This window comes from Stigmatopora nigra, chromosome 6, assembly GCF_051989575.1.
Source record: "Stigmatopora nigra isolate UIUO_SnigA chromosome 6, RoL_Snig_1.1, whole genome shotgun sequence".
Taxonomy (NCBI): domain Eukaryota; kingdom Metazoa; phylum Chordata; class Actinopteri; order Syngnathiformes; family Syngnathidae; genus Stigmatopora; species Stigmatopora nigra.
Genome location: NC_135513.1, coordinates 2,688,809 through 2,713,106, shown reverse-complemented (window position 1 = coordinate 2,713,106; position 24,298 = coordinate 2,688,809). Strand labels below are relative to the sequence as shown.

At 38.3% G+C, this 24,298-nt stretch overlaps 9 non-coding genes across 9 annotated transcripts; all 9 read right to left on the bottom strand.

Moving 5' to 3' along the window:
* Positions 1-439: 439 nt before the first annotated feature.
* Positions 440-512, bottom strand: trnam-cau (transfer RNA methionine (anticodon CAU)). The gene has a single exon. It is a non-coding gene; the product is annotated as a tRNA-Met (tRNA).
* Positions 513-1,813: 1,301 nt separating this feature from the next.
* trnai-uau (transfer RNA isoleucine (anticodon UAU)) lies at positions 1,814-1,886 on the bottom strand. The gene has a single exon. It is a non-coding gene; the product is annotated as a tRNA-Ile (tRNA).
* A 2,806-nt stretch (positions 1,887-4,692) lies between these two features.
* trnam-cau (transfer RNA methionine (anticodon CAU)) lies at positions 4,693-4,765 on the bottom strand. Its single transcript has one exon. It is a non-coding gene; the product is annotated as a tRNA-Met (tRNA).
* Positions 4,766-6,068: 1,303 nt separating this feature from the next.
* trnam-cau (transfer RNA methionine (anticodon CAU)) lies at positions 6,069-6,141 on the bottom strand. The gene has a single exon. It is a non-coding gene; the product is annotated as a tRNA-Met (tRNA).
* Positions 6,142-6,411: 270 nt separating this feature from the next.
* On the bottom strand, positions 6,412-6,484 carry trnam-cau (transfer RNA methionine (anticodon CAU)). Its single transcript has one exon. It is a non-coding gene; the product is annotated as a tRNA-Met (tRNA).
* Positions 6,485-6,757: 273 nt separating this feature from the next.
* trnal-caa (transfer RNA leucine (anticodon CAA)) lies at positions 6,758-6,830 on the bottom strand. The gene has a single exon. It is a non-coding gene; the product is annotated as a tRNA-Leu (tRNA).
* A 615-nt stretch (positions 6,831-7,445) lies between these two features.
* trnam-cau (transfer RNA methionine (anticodon CAU)) lies at positions 7,446-7,518 on the bottom strand. Its single transcript has one exon. It is a non-coding gene; the product is annotated as a tRNA-Met (tRNA).
* A 3,361-nt stretch (positions 7,519-10,879) lies between these two features.
* trnam-cau (transfer RNA methionine (anticodon CAU)) lies at positions 10,880-10,952 on the bottom strand. The gene has a single exon. It is a non-coding gene; the product is annotated as a tRNA-Met (tRNA).
* A 2,676-nt stretch (positions 10,953-13,628) lies between these two features.
* Positions 13,629-13,701, bottom strand: trnam-cau (transfer RNA methionine (anticodon CAU)). The gene has a single exon. It is a non-coding gene; the product is annotated as a tRNA-Met (tRNA).
* Positions 13,702-24,298: the final 10,597 nt, after the last annotated feature.

The following is a 24,298-nucleotide window of genomic DNA, read 5'->3' as shown; positions in this document are numbered from 1 at the left end:
TCGATGATTCACTGAAGTACCTCTCGAGACGACAGTGGAGTTAAATTTTTAGTTAAATGTAAGTGGTCAAATTTTCAAGGAAAATAATGCAAACCATTGCCCAAAGTGAGGAATGAACTCACGACCTTCAGATTATGGGACTGACACGCTGCCTACTGCGCCATTGGGGCATATGTTCTCAGGTAATTTGGTATAAAAAACAGTTTCTGGTTAGCAACCCTCCTTTTTATGGCCAATAGTTGTCGATTTTAATCTGGGATTAAAACTGTGAGAGGTGTTTACCTTCATTGGTAATATTAGTAAGAAAAAAGTCCCATTGTCTTAACTCAGCGAATTCCAATCTCGATGATTGACTGAAGTACCTCTCGAGACGACAGTGGAGTTAAATTTTTAGTTAAATGTAAGTGGTCAAATTTTCAAGGAAAATAATGCAAACCATTGCCCCAAGTGAGGAATGAACTCACGACCTTCAGATTATGAGACTGACACGCTGCCTACTGCGCCATTGGGGCATATGTTCTCAGGTAATCTGGAATAAAAAACAGTTTCTGGTTAGCAACCCTCCTTTTTATGGCCAATAGTTGTCGATTTTAATCTGGGATTAAAACTGTGAGAGGTGTTTACCTTCATTGGTAATATTAGTAAGCAAAACGTCCCATTGTCTTAACTCAGGGAATTCCAATCTCGATGATTCACTGAAGTACCTCTCGAGACGTCAGTGGAGTTAAGTTTTTTGTTAAGTGTAAGTGGCTAAATTTTCAAGGAATATATTGACAACAATTGCACCAAGTGAGAGTTGTACTCCAACCTCCAGATTATGAGACTGACACACTGCCTACTGCCCCATTGGGACATGTGTTTTTGGTTCATTTGGAATATAAAAATCAATTACTGGTTAGCAACCCTCCTTTTTATGCCTGATAGTTGTCGATTTTAATCTGGGATAATAAACTGTGTGCGGTGTTTACCTTCACATGTAATATTAGTAATCGAAAAGTCCCATCGTCTTAACTCAGCGAATTCCAATCTCGATGATTCACTGAAGTACCTCTGGAGACGACAGTGGAGTTAAATTTTTAGTTAAGTGTAAGTGGTAAAATTTTCAAGGAATGTATAGCAAATCATTGCACCAAGTGAGGGTTGAACTCACGACAGTGAGATTATGAGACTGACACGCTGCCTACTGCGCCATTAGGGCATGTGTTTTAAGGTAATTTGGAATTAAAAAACTGTTTCTGGTTAGCAACCCTCCTTTTTATGGCCAATAGTTGTCGATTTTAATCTGGGATTAAAACTGTGAGAGGTGTTTACCTTCATTGGTAATATTAGTAAGAAAAAAGTCCCATTGTCTTAACTCAGCGAATTCCAACCTCGACGATTCACTGAAGTACCTCTCGAGACGACAGTGGAGTTAAGTTTTTTGTTAAATGTAAGTGGCTAAATTTTCAAGGAATATATTGACAACAATTGCACCAAGTGAGAGTTGTACTCACGACCTCCAGATTATGAGACTGACACACTGCCTACTGCCCCATGGGGACATGTGTTTTTGGTTCATTTGGAATATAAAAATCAATTACTGGTTAGTCACCCTCCTTTTTATGGCTGATAGTTGTCGATTTTAATCTGGGATAAAAAACTGTGTGCGGTGTTTACCTTCACTGGTAATATTAGTAATCGAAAAGTCCCATTGTCTAAACTCAGCGAATTCCAATCTCGATGATTCACTGAAGTACCTCTCGAGACGACAGTGGAGTTAAATTTTTAGTTAAATGTAAGTGGTCAAATTTTCAAGGAAAATAATGCAAACCATTGCCCCAAATGAGGGTTGAACTCACGACCTTCATCTTATAAGACTGACACGCTGCCTACTGCGCCATTGGGGCATGTGTTTTAGGCAATTTGGAATAAAAAACAGTTTCTGGTTAGCAACCCTCCTTTTTATGGGCAATAAATGTCGATTTTAATCTGGGACTAAAACTGTGAGTGGTGTTTACCTTCATTGGTAGTATTAGTAAGCAAAACGTCCCATATTCTTAACTCAGGGAATTCCAATCTCGATGATTCACTGAAGTACCTCTCGAGACGACAGTGGAGTTAAGATTTTTGTTAAATGTAAGTGGCTAAATTTTCAAGGAATATATTGACAACAACTGCACCAAGTGAGAGTTGTACTCACGAACTCCAGATTATGAGACTGACACACTGCCTACTGCCCCATTGGGACATGTGTTTTTGGTTCATTTGGAATATAAGAATCAATTACTGGTTAGCAACCCTCCTTTTTACGCCTGATAGTTGTCGATTTTAATCTGGGATAAAAAAAAACTGCGTGCGGTGTTTACCTTCACTGGTAATATTAGTAATCGAAAAGTCTCATCGTCTTAACTCAGCGAATTCCAAACTCGATGATTCACTGAAGTACCTCTGGAGACGACAGTGGAGTTAAATTTTTAGTTAAGTGTAAGTGGTAAAATTTTCAAGGAATGTATAGCAAACCATCGCTTCAAGTGAGGGTTGAACTCACGACCTTCAGATTATGAGACTGACACGCTGCCTACTGCGACATTAGGGTATGTGTTTCTAGATAATTTGGAATTAAAAAACTGTTTCTGGTTAGCAACCCTCCTTTTTATGGCCTATAGTTGTCGATTTTAATCTGGGATTAAAACTGTGAGTGGAGTTTACCTTCATTGGTAATATTAGTAAGAAAAAACTCCCATCGTCTTAACTCAGCGAATTCCAACCTCGATGATTCACTGAAGTACCTCTGGAGACGACAGTGGAGTTAAATTTTTAGTTAAGTGTAAGTGGTAAAATTTTCAAGGAAAGTATAGCAAATAATTGCCCTTAGTGAGGGTTGAACTCACGACCTTCAGATTAAGAGGCTGACGCGCTGCCTACTGCGCCATTTGGGGCATGTATTTTCAAGTAATTTGGAATTAAAAAACTGTTTCTGGTTAGCAACCCTCCTTTTTATGGCCAATAGTTGTCGATTTTAATCTGGGATTAAAACTGTGAGAGGTCATACCTGTCAACTGGTACGTTCTCGCCGTAATTGGTACAACTGAAAGCCCATTTTTATATTGGTACGCTGTACACATGAAAATGGTACGCTAAACGGTGATTTTGAGAAAAAAAAATAAATTAAGGCACTTTCTAGCCATTTTTCACCATCCGCCATTGTTTCTTCCCGGAAACGCATGTCTGCCAAGTGATATATGTACCGGCGCCTCTGATTGGCTAAAAAAAAAAGATCATGATAAACATTTCGTTTTGTAACACTTTCACCATGTGATTTCCGTTTCCTGTTCCCTTGTTTATGTTTACTTTCATTTGATCAGCTGTTTCTGGTCTGTTTACAAGTCAAGAATGTTCGTGATTTTTTACAAAAAAGTAAAGTGGTAAGATTTTCCATGTATTTATACATATATGTAAGGGCGAAAACAAAATTTGGTAAGATCACAAATGGTTCGAGGTTGACAGGTATGAGAGGTGTTTACCTTCATTGGTAATATTGATAAGAAAAAAGTCCCATTGTCTTAACTCAGCGAATTCCAATCTCGATGATTCACTGAAGTACCTCTCGAGACGACAGTGGAGTTAAGTTTTTTGTTAAATGCAAGTGGCTAAATTTTCAAGGAATATATTGAAATCAATTGCATCAAATTAAGGTTGTTCTCACAACCTTCATGTTATGAGACTGACACACTGCCTACTGCCCCATTGGGACGTGTTTTTGATTCATTTGGAATATAAAAATCAATTACTGGTGAGCAACCCTCCTTTTTATGGCTGATAGTTGTCCATTTTAATCTGGGATAAAAAAAACTGTGTGCGGTGTTTACCTTCACTGGTAAAATTAGTAATCGAAAAGTCCCATTGTATTAACTCAGCGAATTACAATCTCGATGATTCACTGAAGTACCTCTCGAGACGACAGTGGAGTTAAATTTTTAGTTAAATGTAAGTGGTCAAATTTTCAAGGAAAATAATGCAAACCATTGCCCCAAGAGAGGAATGAACTCACGACCTCCAGATTATGAGACTGACACGCTGCCTACTGCGCCATTGGGGAATATGTTCTCAGGTAATTTGGAATAAAAAACAGTTTCTGGTTAGTAACCCTCCTTTTTATGGGCAATAGTTGTCGATTTTAATCTGGGATTAAAACTGTGAGTGGTGTTTACCTTCATTGGTAATATTAGTAAGCAAAACGTCCCATTGTCTTAACTCAGGGAATTCCAATCTCGATGATTCACTGTAGTACCTCTCGAGACGTCAGTGGAGTTAAGTTTTTTGGTAAGTGTAAGTGGCTAAATTTTCAAGGAATATATTGACAACAATTGCACCAAGTGAGAGTTGTACTCCAACCTCCAGATTATGAGACTGACACACTGCCTACTGCCCCATTGGGACATGTGTTTTTGGTTCATTTGGAATATAAAAATCAATTACTGGTTAGCAACCCTCCTTTTTATGCCTGATAGTTGTCGATTTTAATCTGGGATAAAAAACTGTGTGCGGTGTTTACCTTCACTGGTAATATTAGTAATCGAAAAGTCCCATCGTATTAACTCAGCGAATTCCAATCTCGATGATTCACTGAAGTACCTCTCGAGACGACAGTGGAGTTAAATTTTTTGGTTAAGTGTAAGTGGTAAAATTTTCAAGGACTGTAAAGTAAATCATTGCCCCAAATGAGGGTTGAACTCACAACCTTCAGATTATGAGACTGACACGCTGCCTACTGCGCCATTTGGGCATGTGTTTTTAGGTAATTTGGAATTAAAAAACTGTTTCAGGTTAGCAACCCTCCTTTTTATGGCCAATAGTTGTCGATTTTAATCTGGGATTAAAACTGTGAGTGGTGTTTACCTTCATTGGTAATATTAGAAAGAAAAAAGTCCCATTGTCTTAACTCAGCGAATTCCAATCTCGATGATTCACTGAAGTACCTCTCGAGACCACAGTGGAGTTAGGTTTTTTGTTAAATGTAAGTGGCTAAATTTTCAAGGAATAAATTGACAACAATTGCACCAAGTGAGAGTTGTACTCACGAGCTCCAGATTATGAGACTGACACACTGCCTACTGCCCCATTGGGACATGTGTTTTTGGTTCATTTGGAATATAATAATCAATTACTGGTTAGCAACCCTCCTTTTTATGCCTGATAGTTGTCGAATTTAATCTGGGATAAAAAAAACTGCGTGCGGTGTTTACCTTCACATGTAATATTAATAATCGAAAAGTCCCATCGTCTTAACTCAGCGAATTCCAATCTCGATGATTCACTGAAGTACCTCTGGAGACGACAGTGGAGTTAAATTTTTAGTTAAGTGTAAGTGGTAAAATTTTTAAGGAATGTATAGCAAATCATTGCCCCAAGTGAGGGTTGAACTCAAGACCTTCAGATTATGAGACTGACACGCTGCCTACTGCGCCAATAGGGAATGTGTTTTTAGGTAGTTTGGAATTAAAAAACTGTTTCTGGTTAGCAACCCTCCTTTTTATGGCCAATAGTTGTCGATTTTAATCTGGGATTAAAACTGTGAGTGGTGTTTACCTTCATTGGTAATATTAGTACGAAAAAAGTCCCATTGTCTTAACTCAGCGAATTCCAGACTCGAAGATTCACTGAAGTACCTCTCGAGACGACAGTAGAGTTAAGTTTTTTGTTAAATGCAAGTAGCTAAATTTTCAAGGAATATATTGAAATCAATTGCACCAAGTGAAGGTTGTTCTCACAACCTTCAGGTTATGAGACTGACACACTGCCTACTGCCCCATTGGGACGTGTTTTTGGTTCAGTTGGAATATAAAAATCAATTACTGGTTAGCAACCCTCCTTTTTATGGCTGATAGTTGTCGATTTTAATCTGGGATAAAAAACTGTGTGCGGTGTTTACCTTCACTGGTAATATTAGTAATGGAAAAGTCCCATCGTCTTAACTCAGCGAATTCCAACCTCGATGATTCACTGAAGTACCTCTCGAGACGACAGTGGAGTTAAATTTTTAGTTAAGTGTAAGTGGTTAAAGTTTTAAGGAATGAATAGCAAATCATTGCCCCAAGTGAGGGTTGAACTCATGACCTTCAGATTATGAGACTGACACGCTGCCTACTGCGCCATTAGGGCAGGTGTTTTTAGGTAGTTTGGAATTAAAAAAATGTTTCTATTTTGCAACCCTCCTTTTTATGGCCAATAGTTGTCGATTTTAATCTGGGATTAAAACTGTGAGTGGTGTTTACCTTCATTGGTAGTATTAGTAAGCAAAACGTCCCATTGTCTTAACTCAGGGAATTCCAATCTCGATGATTCACTGAAGTACCTCTCGAGACGACAGTGGAGTTAAATTTTTAGTTAAGTGTAAGTGGTAAAATTTTCAAGGAATGTATAGCAAATCATTGCCCCAAGTGAGGGTTGAACTCACGACCTTCAGATTATGAGACTGACACGCTGCCTACTGCGCCATTGGGGCATGCATTTTTAGGGAATTTGAAAAAAAAAAACAGTTTCTGGTTAGCAACCCTCCTTTTTATGGCTGATAGTTGTCCATTTTAATCTGGGATAAAAAAAACTGTGTGCGGTGTTTACCTTCACTGGTAAAATTAGTAATCGAAAAGTCCCATCGTATTAACTCAGCGAATTCCAATCTCGATGATTCACTGAAGTACCTCTCGAGACGACAGTGGAGTTAAATTTTTAGTTAATTGTAAGTGGTCAAATTTTCAAGGAAAATAATGCAAACCATTGCCCCAAGTGAGGGTTGAACTCACAACCTTCAGATTTTGAGACTGACACGCTACCTACTGCGCCATTGGGGCATATGTTTTTAGGTAATTTGGAATAAATAAACAGTTTCTGGTTAGCAACCCTCCTTTTTATGGCCAATAGTTGTGGATTTTAATCTGGGATTAAAACTGTGAGTTGTGTTTACCTTCATTGGTAATATTAGTAAGCAAAACGTCCCACTGTCTTAACTCAGGGAATTCCAATCTCGATGATTCACTGAAGTACCTCTCGAGACGACAGTGGAGTTAAGTGTTTTGTTAAATGTAAGTGGCTAAATTTTCAAGGAATATATTGACAACAATTGCACCAAGTGAGAGTTGTACTCACGACCTCCAGATTATGAGACTGACACACTACCTACTGCCCCATTGGGACGTGTTTTTGGTTCGTTTGGAATATAAAAATCAATTACTGGTTAGCAACCCTCCTTTTTATGGCTGATAGTTGTCGATTTTAATCTGGGATAAAAAAAACTGTGTGCGGTGTTTACCTTCACTGGTAATATTAGTAATGGAAAAGTCCCATCGTCTTAACTCAGCGAATTCCAATCTCGATGATTCACTGAAGCACCTCTCGAGACGACAGTGGAGTTAAATTTTTAGTTGAATGTAAGTGGTCAAATTTTCAAGGAAAATAATGCCAACCATTGCCCCAAGTGAGGGTTGAACTCACGACTTTCAGATTATGAGACTGACACGCTGCCTACTGCGCCATTGGGGCATGTGTATTAAGGCAATTTGGAATAAAAAAACAGTTTCTGGTTAGCAACCCTCCTTTTTATGGCCAATAGTTGTCGATTTTAATCTGGGATTACAACTGTGAGTGGTGTTTACCTTCATTGGTAATATTAGTAAGCAAAACTTCCCATTGTCTTAACTCAGGGAATTCCAATCTCAATGATTCACTGAAGTACCTCTCGAGACGACAGTGGAGTTAAGTTTTTTGTTAAATGCAAGTGGCTAAATTTTCAAGGAATATATTGATATCAATTGCACCAAGTGAAGGTTGTTCTCACAATCTTCAGGTTATGAGACTGACACACTGCCTACTGCCCCATTGGGACGTGTTTTTGGTTCATTTGGAATATAAAAATCAATTACTGGTTAGCAACCCTCCTTTTTATGGCTGATAGTTGTCGATTTTAATCTGGGATAAAAAAACTGTGTGCGGTGTTTACCTTCACTGGTAATATTAGTAATCGAAATGTCCCATCGTATTAACTCAGCGAATTACAATCTCGATGATTCACTGAAGTACCTCTCGAGACGACAGTGGAGTTAAATTTTTAGTTAAATGTAAGTGGTCAAATTTTCAAGGAAAATAATGCAAACCATTGCCCCAAGAGAGGAATGAACTCACGATCTCCAGATTATGAGACTGACACGCTGCCTACTGCGCCATTGGGGAATATGTTCTCAGGTAATTTGGAATAAAAAACAGTTTCTGGTTAGTAACCCTCCTTTTTATGGGCAATAGTTGTCGATTTTAATCTGGGATTAAAACTGTGAGTGGTGTTTACCTTCATTGGTAATATTAGTAAGCAAAACGTCCCATTGTCTTAACTCAGGGAATTCCAATCTCGATGATTCACTGAAGTACCTCTCGAGACGTCAGTGGAGTTAAGTTTTTTGTTAAGTGTAAGTGGCTAAATTTTCAAGGAATATATTGACAACAATTGCACCAAGTGAGAGTTGTACTCCAACCTCCAGATTATGAGACTGACACACTGCCTACTGCCCCATTGGGACATGTGTTTTTGGTTCATTTGGAATATAAAAATCAATTACTGGTTAGCAACCCTCCTTTTTATGCCTGATAGTTGTCGATTTTAATCTGGGATAAAAAACTGTGTGCGGTGTTTACCTTCACTGGTAATATTAGTAATCAAAAAGTCCCATCGTATTAACTCAGCGAATTCCAATCTCGATGATTCACTGAAGTACCTCTCGAGACGACAGTGGAGTTAAATTTTTAGTTAAGTTTAAGTGGTAAAATTTTCAAGGAATGTAAAGTAAATCATCGCCCCAAATGAGGGTTGAACTCACGACTTGGGGATTATGAGACTGACACGCTGCCTACTGCGCCATTGGGGCTTGTGTATTAAGGCAATTTGGAATAAAAAAACAGTTTCTGGTTAGCAACCCTCCTTTTTATGGCCAATAGTTGTCGATTTTAATCTGGGATTACAACTGTGAGTGGTGTTTACCTTCATTGGTAATATTAGTAAGCAAAACTTCCCATTGTCTTAACTCAGGGAATTCCAATCTCAATGATTCACTGAAGTACCTCTCGAGACGACAGTGGAGTTAAGTTTTTTGTTAAATGCAAGTGGCTAAATTTTCAAGGAATATATTGTTATCAATTGCACCAAGTGAAGGTTGTTCTCACAATCTTCAGGTTATGAGACTGACACACTGCCTACTGCCCCATTGGGACGTGTTTTTGGTTCATTTGGAATATAAAAATCAATTACTGGTTAGCAACCCTCCTTTTTATGGCTGATAGTTGTCGATTTTAATCTGGGATAAAAAACTGTGTGCGGTGTTTACCTTCACTGGTAATATTAGTAATCGAAAAGTCCCATCGTATTAACTCAGCGAATTACAATCTCGATGATTCACTGAAGTACCTCTCGAGACGACAGTGGAGTTAAATTTTTAGTTAAATGTAAGTGGTCAAATTTTCAAGGAAAATAATGCAAACCATTGCCCCAAGAGAGGAATGAACTCACGACCTCCAGATTATGAGACTGACACGCTGCCTACTGCGCCATTGGGGAATATGTTCTCAGGTAATTTGGAATAAAAAACAGTTTCTGGTTAGTAACCCTCCTTTTTATGGGCAATAGTTGTCGATTTTAATCTGGGATTAAAACTGTGAGTGGTGTTTACCTTCATTGGTAATATTAGAAAGAAAAAAGTCCCATTGTCTTAACTCAGCGAATTCCAATCTCGATGATTCACTGAAGTACCTCTCGAGACCACAGTGGAGTTAAATTTTTTGTTAAATGTAAGTGGCTAAATTTTCAAGGAATAAATTGACAACAATTGCACCAAGTGAGAGTTGTACTCACGAGCTCCAGATTATGAGACTGACACACTGCCTACTGCCCCATTGGGACATGTTTTTTTAGTTCATTTGGAATATAATAATCAATTACTGGTTAGCAACCCTCCTTTTTATGCCTGATAGTTGTCGAATTTAATCTGGGATAAAAAAAACTGCGTGCGGTGTTTACCTTCACATGTAATATTAGTAATCGAAAAGTCCCATCGTCTTAACTCAGCGAATTCCAATCTCGATGATTCACTGAAGTACCTCTGGAGACGACAGTGGAGTTAAATTTTTAGTTAAGTGTAAGTGGTAAAATTTTTAAGGAATGTATAGCAAATCATTGCCCCAAGTGAGGGTTGAACTCAAGACCTTCAGATTATGAGACTGACACGCTGCCTACTGCGCCAATAGGGAATGTGTTTTTAGGTAGTTTGGAATTAAAAAACTGTTTCTGGTTAGCAACCCTCCTTTTTATGGCCAATAGTTGTCGATTTTAATCTGGGATTAAAACTGTGAGTGGTGTTTACCTTCATTGGTAATATTAGTAAGAAAAAAGTCCCATTGTCTTAACTCAGCGAATTCCAATCTCGAAGATTCACTGAAGTAACTCTCGAGACGACAGTGGAGTTAAGTTTTTTGTTAAATGCAAGTAGCTAAATTTTCAAGGAATATATTGAAATCAATTGCACCAAGTGAAGGTTGTTCTCACAACCTTCAGGTTATGAGACTGACACACTGCCTACTGCCCCATTGGGACGTGTTTTTGATTCGCTTGGAATATAAAAATCAATTACTGGTTAGCAACCCTCCTTTTTATGGCTGATAGTTGTCGATTTTAATCTGGGATAAAAAACTGTGTGCGGTGTTTACCTTCACTGGTAATATTAGTAATGGAAAAGTCCCATCGTCTTAACTCAGCGAATTCCAATCTCGATGATTCACTGAAGTACCTCTCGAGACGACAGTGGAGTTAAATTTTTAGTTGAATGTAAGTGGTCAAATTTTCAAGGAAAATAATGCCAACCATTACCCCAAGTGAGGGTTGAACTCACGACCTTCAGATTATGAGACTGACACGCTGCCTACTGCGCCATTGGGGCATGTGTTTTTAGGCAATTTGGAATAAAAAAACAGTTTCTGGTTAGCAACCCTCCTTTTTATGGCCAATAGTTGTCGATTTTAATCTAGGATTAAAAATGTGAGTGGTGTTTACCTTCATTGGTAGTATTAGTAAGCAAAAGGTCCCATTGTCTTAATTCAGGGAATTCCAATCTCGATGATTCACTGAAGTACCTCTCGAGACGACAGTGGAGTTAAGTTTTTTGTTAAATGTAAGTGGCTAAATTTTCAAGGAATATATTGACAACAATTGCACCAAGTGAGAGTTGTACTCACGACCTCCAGATTATGAGACTGACACACTACCTACTGCCCCATTGGGACATATGTTTTTGGTTCATTTGGAATATAATAATCAATTACTGGTTAGCAACCCTCCTTTTTATGGCTGATAGTTGTCGATTTTAATCTGGGATAAAAAACTGTGTGCGGTGTTTACCTTCACTGGTAATATTAGTAATGGAAAATTCCCATCGTCTTAACTCAGCGAATTCCAATCTCGATGATTCACTGAAGTACCTCTCGAGACGACAGTGGAGTTAAATTTTTAGTTGAATGTAAGTGGTCAAATTTTCAAGGAAAATAATGCCAACCATTGCCCCAAGTGAGGGTTGAACTCACGACTTGGAGATTATGAGACTGACACGCTGCCTACTGCGCCATTGGGGCATGTGTATTAAGGCAATTTGGAATAAAAAAACAGTTTCTGGTTAGCAACCCTCCTTTTTATGGACAATAGTTGTCGATTTTAATCTGGGATTACAACTGTGAGTGGTGTTTACCTTCATTGGTAATATTAGTAAGCAAAACTTCCCATTGTCTTAACTCAGGGAATTCCAATCTCAATGATTCACTGAAGTACCTCTCGAGACGACAGTGGAGTTAAGTTTTTTGTTAAATGCAAGTGGCTAAATTTTCAAGGAATATATTGTTATCAATTGCACCAAGTGAAGGTTGTTCTCACAATCTTCAGGTTATGAGACTGACACACTGCCTACTGCCCCATTGGGACGTGTTTTTGGTTCATTTGGAATATAAAAATCAATTACTGGTTAGCAACCCTCCTTTTTATGGCTGATAGTTGTCGATTTTAATCTGGGATAAAAAACTGTGTGCGGTGTTTACCTTCACTGGTAATATTAGTAATCGAAAAGTCCCATCGTATTAACTCAGCGAATTACAATCTCGATGATTCACTGAAGTACCTCTCGAGACGACAGTGGAGTTAAATTTTTAGTTAAATGTAAGTGGTCAAATTTTCAAGGAAAATAATGCAAACCATTGCCCCAAGAGAGGAATGAACTCACGACCTCCAGATTATGAGACTGACACGCTGCCTACTGCGCCATTGGGGAATATGTTCTCAGGTAATTTGGAATAAAAAACAGTTTCTGGTTAGTAACCCTCCTTTTTATGGGCAATAGTTGTCGATTTTAATCTGGGATTAAAACTGTGAGTGGTGTTTACCTTCATTGGTAATATTAGAAAGAAAAAAGTCCCATTGTCTTAACTCAGCGAATTCCAATCTCGATGATTCACTGAAGTACCTCTCGAGACCACAGTGGAGTTAAATTTTTTGTTAAATGTAAGTGGCTAAATTTTCAAGGAATAAATTGACAACAATTGCACCAAGTGAGAGTTGTACTCACGAGCTCCAGATTATGAGACTGACACACTGCCTACTGCCCCATTGGGACATGTTTTTTTAGTTCATTTGGAATATAATAATCAATTACTGGTTAGCAACCCTCCTTTTTATGCCTGATAGTTGTCGAATTTAATCTGGGATAAAAAAAACTGCGTGCGGTGTTTACCTTCACATGTAATATTAGTAATCGAAAAGTCCCATCGTCTTAACTCAGCGAATTCCAATCTCGATGATTCACTGAAGTACCTCTGGAGACGACAGTGGAGTTAAATTTTTAGTTAAGTGTAAGTGGTAAAATTTTTAAGGAATGTATAGCAAATCATTGCCCCAAGTGAGGGTTGAACTCAAGACCTTCAGATTATGAGACTGACACGCTGCCTACTGCGCCAATAGGGAATGTGTTTTTAGGTAGTTTGGAATTAAAAAACTGTTTCTGGTTAGCAACCCTCCTTTTTATGGCCAATAGTTGTCGATTTTAATCTGGGATTAAAACTGTGAGTGGTGTTTACCTTCATTGGTAATATTAGTAAGAAAAAAGTCCCATTGTCTTAACTCAGCGAATTCCAATCTCGAAGATTCACTGAAGTACCTCTCGAGACGACAGTGGAGTTAAGTTTTTTGTTAAATGCAAGTAGCTAAATTTTCAAGGAATATATTGAAATCAATTGCACCAAGTGAAGGTTGTTCTCACAACCTTCAGGTTATGAGACTGACACACTGCCTACTGCCCCATTGGGACGTGTTTTTGATTCGCTTGGAATATAAAAATCAATTACTGGTTAGCAACCCTCCTTTTTATGGCTGATAGTTGTCGATTTTAATCTGGGATAAAAAACTGTGTGCGGTGTTTACCTTCACTGGTAATATTAGTAATGGAAAAGTCCCATCGTCTTAACTCAGCGAATTCCAATCTCGATGATTCACTGAAGTACCTCTCGAGACGACAGTGGAGTTAAATTTTTAGTTGAATGTAAGTGGTCAAATTTTCAAGGAAAATAATGCCAACCATTACCCCAAGTGAGGGTTGAACTCACGACCTTCAGATTATGAGACTGACACGCTGCCTACTGCGCCATTGGGGCATGTGTTTTTAGGCAATTTGGAATAAAAAAACAGTTTCTGGTTAGCAACCCTCCTTTTTATGGCCAATAGTTGTCGATTTTAATCTAGGATTAAAAATGTGAGTGGTGTTTACCTTCATTGGTAGTATTAGTAAGCAAAAGGTCCCATTGTCTTAATTCAGGGAATTCCAATCTCGATGATTCACTGAAGTACCTCTCGAGACGACAGTGGAGTTAAGTTTTTTGTTAAATGTAAGTGGCTAAATTTTCAAGGAATATATTGACAACAATTGCACCAAGTGAGAGTTGTACTCACGACCTCCAGATTATGAGACTGACACACTACCTACTGCCCCATTGGGACATATGTTTTTGGTTCATTTGGAATATAATAATCAATTACTGGTTAGCAACCCTCCTTTTTATGCCTGATAGTTGTCGATTTTAATCTGGGATAAAAAAAACTGTGTGCGGTGTTTACCTTCACATGTAATATTAGTAATCGAAAAGTCCCATCGTCTTAACTCAGCGAATTCCAATCTCGATGATTCACTGAAGTACCTCTGGAGACGACAGTGGAGTTAAATTTTTAGTTAAGTGTAAGTGGTTAAAGTTTTAAGGAATGAATAGCAAATCATTGCCCCAAGTGAGGGTTGAACTCATGACCTTCAGATTATGAGACTGACACGCTGCCTACTGCGCCATGAGGGCAGGTGTTTTTAGGTAGTTTGGAATTAAAAAAATGTTTCTGGTTAGCAACCCTCCTTTTTATGGCCAATAGTTGTCGATTTTAATCTGGGATTAAAACTGTGAGTGGTGTTTACCTTCATTGGTAGTATTAGTAAGCAAAACGTCCCATTGTCTTAACTCAGGGAATTCCAATCTCGATGATTCACTGAAGTACCTCTCAAGACGAAAGTGGAGTTATATTTTTAGTTAAATGGAAATGCGCATATTTTCAAGGAAAGTATTTCAACCTTTGCCCCAAGTGAGGGTTGAGCCCAAGACCTTCAGATTATGAGACTGACGCGCTGCCTACTGCGCCATTAGGGCATGTGCTTCTAGGTAATTTGGGATAAAAAAAATCAATTTCTGGTTAGCAACTCTCCTTCTTATGGCCGATAGTTGTCGATTTTAATCTGGGATTAAAACTGTGTGTGGTGTTTACATTCACTGGTAATATTAGTAATCGAAAAGACCCATCGTCTTAACTCAGCAAATTCCAATCTAGATGATTCACTGAAGTATCTCTCAAGACGGCAGTGGAGTTAAGTTTTTTGTTCAATTTAAGTGGCTTAATTTTCAAGGAATATATCGAAATCAATTGCACCAGGTGAGGGTTGTACTCACGACCTTCAGATTATGAGACTGACACGCTGCCTACTGCGCCATTAGGACATGTGTTTTTAGGTAATTTGGGATAAAAAAAATCAATTTATGGTTAGCAACCCTTCTTCTTATGGCCGATAGTTGTCTGTGGAGTATAGAATGTGTTATAGTCACTAGGATAGAATTTTGCAGAGCCTAGTGGAAAAGTTCCACGATGACACCTTTTAGTTAAGGGGGTGTCATCTATCACGACACTCCCATTTTTTTGTCTACTTCTTCCCGCCTTAAGTTTGTACCTAGGTCACATGACCCTTTCTTAATAAAACCAGCTCAACTGTTGGAGGTAGGTAGGGATTCGAACTGGTCACAGTGGGGGATGGACTCATTTTTAAGCGCTGGCTGCTCCCGACCCCTCCCTCAGCTGAAGTCTTTGAAAATCTCATCAAGCCGACTCTGCGTGTGCTACCTCTGATCCGAAGTTATTGAATGTATATGGTTCTAAACCTGTCATTTTCTGGTGCCGATAAAACCGAACAATTGATGTCAATCAAATGCCGTTAACCTAGTTCTTTTGAGAATGATTAGTGCTGATAGGACAGCAAAAGGTGGTTAGCGGCCAAGAAGCCCCAGGCTGGGGGATGGCACTCTCCACTAGTTAAATTGCAGACCACCGATGTCTGATTATGAATGAGTGTGAGCGTGAATGGTTGTTTGTCTTTTTGTGTTTTTGATTGACCATCCACCAAGATATAATCAATCCGTTAGATATCTAGGTGGAAAAGGATTTAGCAAATTGGAATCAATTTCTGAAACCGCCAATAAGCCCTTTTCAGGGATGGCGATGACAAATTATGAAAAAAAATATTTTGTCAAATGAAATTTTTTTTAATCAAAAAAGCAGTACTCCAAATGTGAAACTTGAAGTGGAGGAATAAATCTGCTATGCGAAATTTGGGAGCACTGAGAAAAACAAAAACAGTGCATGATATGAAATTCCAAAGTACCATAGATTTATAGTGATAATGGCATCCAAATTGTGTTAACAGAATAATTGACTGAATTGACAAAAGGTTCCATATTTCGTTATGAAAACATTGCGCCTACATAACGAGGTCAACCGGACAACAAAATATGGAAAGCCTATTTAGTAGACCATACCAAACGCCATTATTCACTACACGATTGGAGCTGGATGATAAGACTAATCTAGCAATCTGCATAAAAGAAAAACTTTAAAGAAACGCACAAATTTTGAGTTAGCAGAAGAAGACTGTGCTTCTCAACAGGAAACATTGAGAAGACGCACGAGCAACCCAAGATGAGAACGTCCGTACAACTGTTGCTGACCAAACAGCAGACATGAAAATAGCTGAAAAGGAGGATGCAGATCCATCTTTGCACTGTAAGGAGGTTCTCTCAGTTGAAACGTTTGAGGAGACAGGTAAGATAAGCTTATTGACGCGATCAGACGTAATGGAAAGCATCCAATATTGATTGGAAAGATTATTGCTCGAGGAGCAATGCCATAAACCATAAGGAACTTTTTATATTGGTTTCATTGTCTCCATAAAAAGTGAAAGCGTTTCAATTGAGAACAAACCTTCTTACAGATTTTTAAAGTAAACAATTAGAGAGAAAAGAGACTACAATGGATGGATATGTAACTAAATTTCAATTTTATGCCTGACTATTGGAAATTGTTGATTAAGAAAGTTTTAAAGGAGATGATTGGCAAAATCCAAAGACAATGGAATGTTACATTTGATAAAAAAAGACTACTAGTTTGGGATATTTTGAATTTCAAACAATTGAGTTTAATATGCAATGCGATACACATTGTTAATTGAATTGGGACATGATTAGTATGCAATTTATAAGTAATGAATTTTAATTTCTCTAAAGGACAATTATGCTAGAAAATATTAACCCTGATAAACAAGGTGTGGTTACAGTTTAGTGGATTCAATTCTTTTCAGATTTATAAATGTTTACATTTGTTTCTGGATATTAATTGATGTGAATGTAACTGTTGTAGAGAGCGGGAAAGCTGTTTTCCTGAGGAGAAAGCAGCCTGGTTTGCTCTTTGTATTTTTTCTATTTTTAGCATGATTGGTTAATTTGTGTAATTGCAGGAAAGGAAAAATCAAATATAGTTTTTGATCTTAACATGGAAGCAGTGATCAAAATAGAATAACAGCTAGTATATCTACTTTTGAGTGATAAGACATTTAGATTTTCGCAAACAAAGTGATGGAATAAGTAAGATCTTTGTGATTTTTGTTCGTTTGAGAATTAAGCCCAACCAAGTGGCTGTATGCAGGTGTTGAGCACGCGCTAAAGACGACAGCAGCTAAAGCAGCAGCGCAAACACTTACTGCACAGTATTCACAACAACAAAAACTGAGTCAAAAACAGTATTAATTGATATGCAAAACATTGCATCACAGAAGGTAGAGATGCATCTATACAGAAAGAACACAGAACAGTCTGCAGAAGACCTGTACACGGCTAAAGGCCTAGCGTACCTACCAAAAATTATTCCAAAATTGAGCCATGGATTGAACCATGTCTCAACAGGGGGGGATGATGGACATGGTACAGTGTGTGTTCCATGTCCCAGAGGTCTAAATACCTACTTTTAAATTTTTTGTAGGATCTGTTTGATTTGTTGCAGACATGGTGTGTAAGGTAACCTCAGGTCCAGACGAGGACAACGTCCAAAAGAGCGTGGGACTGGTAGAGGAAACAAACGTTCATGGAAGACCATTTCAACATCCTCTATGGGAAGGTGAAACATGACAAAAGGCTAAGGGCAAGGCAGACCTAATCACAGAATGGATGGTAACATGTTTGGAGAAACTTGTCCAAAGAACATGCAAGCTGCCGTGATCCCCTTTTGTCTACTTTGCAGGAAGTGGTGAAGCCAGGTGACTGGATGCTGATCCGAGTCATAAAAAGGAAGTCCTGGTTCTCTCCACGATGGGAAGACCTATTTGTGGCCCAACTGACCAACCTCCACTGCTGCAAAGATTGTTGAAATGTCAAAGTGGATTCACCAATGCCAGGTCAAGGTACTTCAAGACACAGGTGACTCTGAGTAGACTGGAAGTTGGACGGTATCAAAACCCTTGTCCGTGAAAAACTCATCAGTCTACTCACCTGCCACAAGCACCCCTCACTTAACCTTGAGCTTCCATAGACTTTGCACCTCTACACATAGGCCACAGTGAAAGCTGTTGCCACTCACATCACAGTGACTGTACTGGCAGTGACTGCCTGGGCGTGTCTGAACGCCCCGCCCACAGAGACTCGAGTTGGAAAACAAGATGGTGACATACTCCTATCACAGAGGAGAGTGAATTGGTATGAAAAGAACAAACTGGAGAACTACTATGAAGAAGATGTGTGGTATCCTGACATCCTGAATACACTGGGTCTAGACGTCACACTTAAATCTACAGTTAGGCAGATGATATGCATTCTTTTTAAGGGTAATGAACATAACAGTAAGCGATAAGAGACCAAAATCAGTGCAATTCAAACCACATGATTCAATCTGAGGTGGTGGTGTTCCACGTGACTATAAGTTGTGGTCCACCCCCCCAGAAAATCATACTGTCGCAACTTTGCCAAATCCGAGTGGGTAAAGTTATGTAAAGACATTGAACTGTTACATGAGTGTGGATTAACCAAACTGTCAAGGCCCTACAGGGTATAGCAGATGATTTAAAAGCCCTAAGGGAAATGGAGTTACAGGAGGATGGAGCCAAGGATGGAGATGCGTGTGCCATGATGGGAGAACACTGCTGCACTTTCATCCCAGGTGAAACCAATACATGACTCGGGCTATAGCTGAAATGAAAGCCTTGGCCAACAGGGGTCGTGGTTCTCAATTGTGTTTAAATTTGCAACTCCCTTACTTGTGATTTTGTTACGGTTCTGTATTTTCTATGTATGAAAGTTATGATTCGAAATACTATCTGGCACATGTTGGTAGCTTAGAATGACATACAGTATCACCGCACCGTAAAACCAGCTCAACTGTTGGAGGTAGGTAGGGATTCGAACTGGTCACGCTAGGGGATGGACTCATCTCCAAGCGATGGCTGCTCCCGACCCCTCCCTCAGAGCTGAAGTCTTTGAAAATCTCATCAAGCCGACTCTGCGTGTGCTACCTCTGATCCGAAGTTATTGAATGTATATGGTTCTAAACCTGACATTGTGGATTTTAATCTTGGATTAAAACTGTGTGTGGTGTTTACCTTCACTGGTAATATTAGTAAACGAAAAGACCCATCGTCTTAACTGAGCAAATTCCAATCTCGATGATTCACTGAAGTACCTCTGGAGACGACAGTGGAGTTAGATTTTTTTTTTTCAAGGGATATATTGAAAACCATTGCCCCAAGTGAGGATTGAACTCACGATCTTCAAATAATGAGACTGACATGCTGCCTACTGCGCCATTAGGGTATGTGTTTTTAGTAAAAATGGAATAAAAAATCAATTTCTGGTTAGCAACCCTCCTTCTTATGGCCGATAGTTGTCGATTTTAATCTGGGATTAAAACTGTGTTTGGTGTTTACCTTCACTGGTAATATTAGTAATAAAAACGTCCCATTGTTTTAACTCAGCAAATTCCAGTCTCGATGATTCACTGAAGTACCTCTCGAGACGACAGTGGAGTTAAATTTTTAGTTAAATGTAAGTGGTCAAATTTTCAAGGAAAATAAAGCCTACCATTGCCCCTTCTTATGGCCGATAGTTGTCGATTTTAATCTGGAATTAAATCTGTGTGTGGTGTTTACCTTCACTGGTAATATTATAAATAAAAACGTCCCATTGTTTTAACTCAGCGAATTCCAATCTCGATGATTCACTGAAGTACCTCTCGAGACGACAGTGGAGTTAAATTTTTAGTTAAATGTAAGATGTCAAACTTTCAAGGAAAATAATGCAAACCATTGCCCCAAATTAGAGTTGAACTCACTGCCTTCAAATTATGAGACTGACACACTTCCTACTGCGTCACTGGGGCATGTGTATTTAGGTAATTTGGAATAAAAAAACAGTTTCTGGTTAGCAACCCTCCTTTTTATGGCCAATAGTTGTCAATTTTAATCTGGGATTAAAACTGTGAGTGGTGTTTACCTTCACTGGTAATATTAGTAATCGAAAAGACCCATCGTCTTAACTCAGCGAATTCCAATCTCAATGATTCATTATTTCAGAGATGATTCATCCATATTAATAACATCTTTTACTTTGGAGCTTTTGAGAACCGATACCGCTTTCGCAACTTTTGATTATAAAAGTATGTTAAGATTAAGAATGCTTCATTGTTGTTTTGTGGTTGTGGTGGGTGAGAGATGCGAGGTGTCTATTTTTGAACAGAACCTATAAGATTGATGAGATGAGGTTTAAGCGACAGCGGGCGGCCACGGTAGCTCTGTCCACTCTTGTTCGTTTTGTGTTTTGCTGCTCTTATGTTTTAATGATTTGATGATTCCATTTACTTTAATTTGCTTTGTACTTTGTATTTTTGCTTTGCTGTTCTGTGGGGTTCCAGTTTTTGTCCAGCTTTACAAAGTCTTTTTGAGTCCGATTCAGTTACCGCAACCAAGATGGCGCTGTTTAAGCGGCAGCCGGCGGCCACGGTAGCTCTGTCCACTCTTGTTCGTTTTGTGTTTTTTGCTGCTTTTATGTTTTAATGATTTGATGATTCCATTTACTTTGATTTGCTTTGTACTTTGTGCTTTTGCTTTGCAGTTCTCTCATCACCCTCTTGCTACTGCCACAATGTAATTTCCCGAATACGGGATGAATAAAGTTATCCAATCCAATCCAATGAGAATGATGAGATGAGATGTATGAGATGAGATTGATGAGACGAGATTGATGAGACGAGATTGATGAGACGAGATTGATGAGACGAGATTGATGAGACGAGATTGATGAGACGAGATTGATGAGACGAGATTGATGAGACGAGATTGATGAGACGAGATTGATGAGACGAGATTGATGAGACGAGATTGATGAGACGAGATTGATGAGACGAGATTGATGAGACGAGATTGATGAGACGAGATTGATGAGACGAGATTGATGAGACGAGATTGATGAGACGAGATTGATGAGACGAGATTGATGAGACGAGATTGATGAGACGAGATTGATGAGACGAGATTGATGAGACGAGATTGATGAGACGAGATTGATGAGACGAGATTGATGAGACGAGATTGATGGGACGAGATTGATGGGACGAGATTGGTGGGACGAGATTGGTGGGACGAGATTGGTGGGACGAGATTGGTGAGACGAGATTGGTGAGACGAGATTGGTGAGACGAGATTGGTGAGACGAGATTGGTGAGACGAGATTGGTGAGATGAGATTGATGAGATGAGATTGATGAGATGAGATTGATGAGGTGAGATTGATGAGGTGAGATTGATGAGGTGAGATTGATGAGGTGAGATTGATGAGATGAGATTGATGAGATGAGATTGATGAGATGAGATTGATGAGATGAGATGGATGAGATGAGATGGATGAGATGAGATGGATGAGATGGATGAGACGAGATGGATGAGATGAGATGGATGAGACGAGATGGATGAGACGAGATGGATGAGACGAGATTGATGAGACGAGATTGATGAGACGAGATTGATGAGACGAGATTGATGAGACGAGATTGATGAGACGAGATTGATGAGACGAGATTGATGAGACGAGATTGATGAGATGAGATTGATGAGATGAGATTGATGAGATGAGATTGATGAGATGAGATTGATGAGATGAGATTGATGAGATGAGATTGATGAGATGAGATTGATGAGATGAGATTGATGGGACGAGATTGGTGGGACGAGATTGGTGGGACGAGATTGGTGGGACGAGATTGGTGAGACGAGATTGGTGAGACGAGATTGGTGAGACGAGATTGGTGAGACGAGATTGGTGAGACGAGATTGGTGAGATGAGATTGATGAGATGAGATTGATGAGATGAGATTGATGAGGTGAGATTGATGAGGTGAGATTGATGAGGTGAGATTGATGAGGTGAGATTGATGAGATGAGATTGATGAGATGAGATTGATGAGATGAGATTGATGAGATGAGATGGATGAGATGAGATGGATGAGATGAGATGGATGAGATGGATGAGACGAGATGGATGAGACGAGATGGATGAGACGAGATGGATGAGACGAGATTGATGAGACGAGATTGATGAGACGAGATTGATGAGACGAGATTGATGAGACGAGATTGATGAGACGAGATTGATGAGACGAGATTGATGAGATGAGATTGATGAGATGAGATTGATGAGATGAGATTGATGAGATGAGATTGATGAGATGAGATTGATGAGATGAGATTGATGAGATGAGATTGATGAGATGAGACTAATGAGATGAGACTGATGAGATGAGACTGATGAGATGAGATTGATGAGATGAGATTGATGAGATGAGATTGATGAGATGAGAAGTATGAGATGAGATGGATGAGATGAGATGTATGAGATGAGATTGATGAGATGAGATTGATGAGATGAGATTGATGAGATGAGATTGATGAGATGAGACTGATGAGATGAGATTGATGAGATGAGATTGATGAGATGAGATTGATGAGATGAGATTGATGAGATGAGATTGATGAGATGAGATTGATGAGATGAGATTGATGAGATGAGATTGATGAGATGAGATTGATGAGATGAGATTGATGAGATGAGATTGATGAGATGAGATTGATGAGATGAGTTTGATGAGATGAGATTGATGAGATGAGATTGATGAGATGAGATTGATGAGATGAGACTGATGAGATGAGATTGATGAGATGAGATTGATGAGATGAGATTGATGAGATGAGATTGATGAGATGAGATTGATGAGATGAGATTGATGAGATGAGATTGATGAGATGAGATTGTTGAGATGAGATTGATGAGAGGAGATGAAATGATTAGATTAGATCAACCTTTATTAATCCCGTATTCGGGAAATTCAGTCTGTAGGAGTAGCAAGCAGAGACACAGGTGCTAATTATGTTTATTAAGACGTTTGATTTTGCAGGTAGAATTTATTGTTACTTAGTTACTTAGCGAAGTAAATGTCTATCTCTCATTAATACTTTTTTGTTGAAGTTTTGTTTTGAGAACATGGTCTCGTCTTTTCATTAATGCTTGTATGTCTTCATGTAACCATGGAAGGTGTCCCTTTTTGGATTTATTTTATTTTTTTTGTGTGTGAATGTAAACACTGTGTCCTGGATAATGGTCATGAAAGTATTGCAGCTACCATTAGTGTATGGTTACGGTAGAGATAATGGTCACAATCGTTATTATTTAACACCTGTATCAGATTTCAGATTTCCCTTTTTGGTACTCTCATCTTCTCTAATGTGTTTTTTGAGCACATGAGTATCTATTTTAGGAAACTTTCTTGAGAATAGGACTGTAATCATATTAAAGGTATTTTGGATCCTCTCACGCTTCAGAGCCAGAGCCTAACCAAGCAATCTTGGTAAGCCAAATTAGCTTTCTTAGTCGTTTATTCTCTTATTTTTGCGTGGCAATTGTCGAGATTTATGAGCGCGTCACAACGTACTTTGATTATATATATATTTTTTGTATATTTGATATATATATATATATATATATATATATATATATATATATATATATATATATATATATATATATATATATATATATATATATATATATATATATATATATATATATATATATATATATATATATATATATATATATATATATATATATATATATATATATATATATATATATATATATATATATATATATATATATATATATATATATATATATATATATATATATATATATATATATATATATATATATATATATATATATATATATATATATATATATATATATATATATATATATATATATATATATATAGATTTCTTTAGTTTTCCCATTTAGTGTGAGATTGTTCACCAAACACCACGAAGACACCTCAAAGCAGGCAAAGAAACGGTTCATTTCCTCTGCTAGTGAGGCATCTGCGTTAACAGACATCCGTGTTATTGTAGTTGGTAATATGTCGTATTCCCTGCCACATCTTCTCTGGGTTATTTTCTGTGAAGTGCTCCTCAATCTTCTTAATACATGCTGCCTTGGCCTTTTTATTGCCTCTTTTCAGCTCTGCTCTGGCAGCTCTATATTTTATCTTGTCCCCTGATATGAAGGCGGTGTTACGACATTTG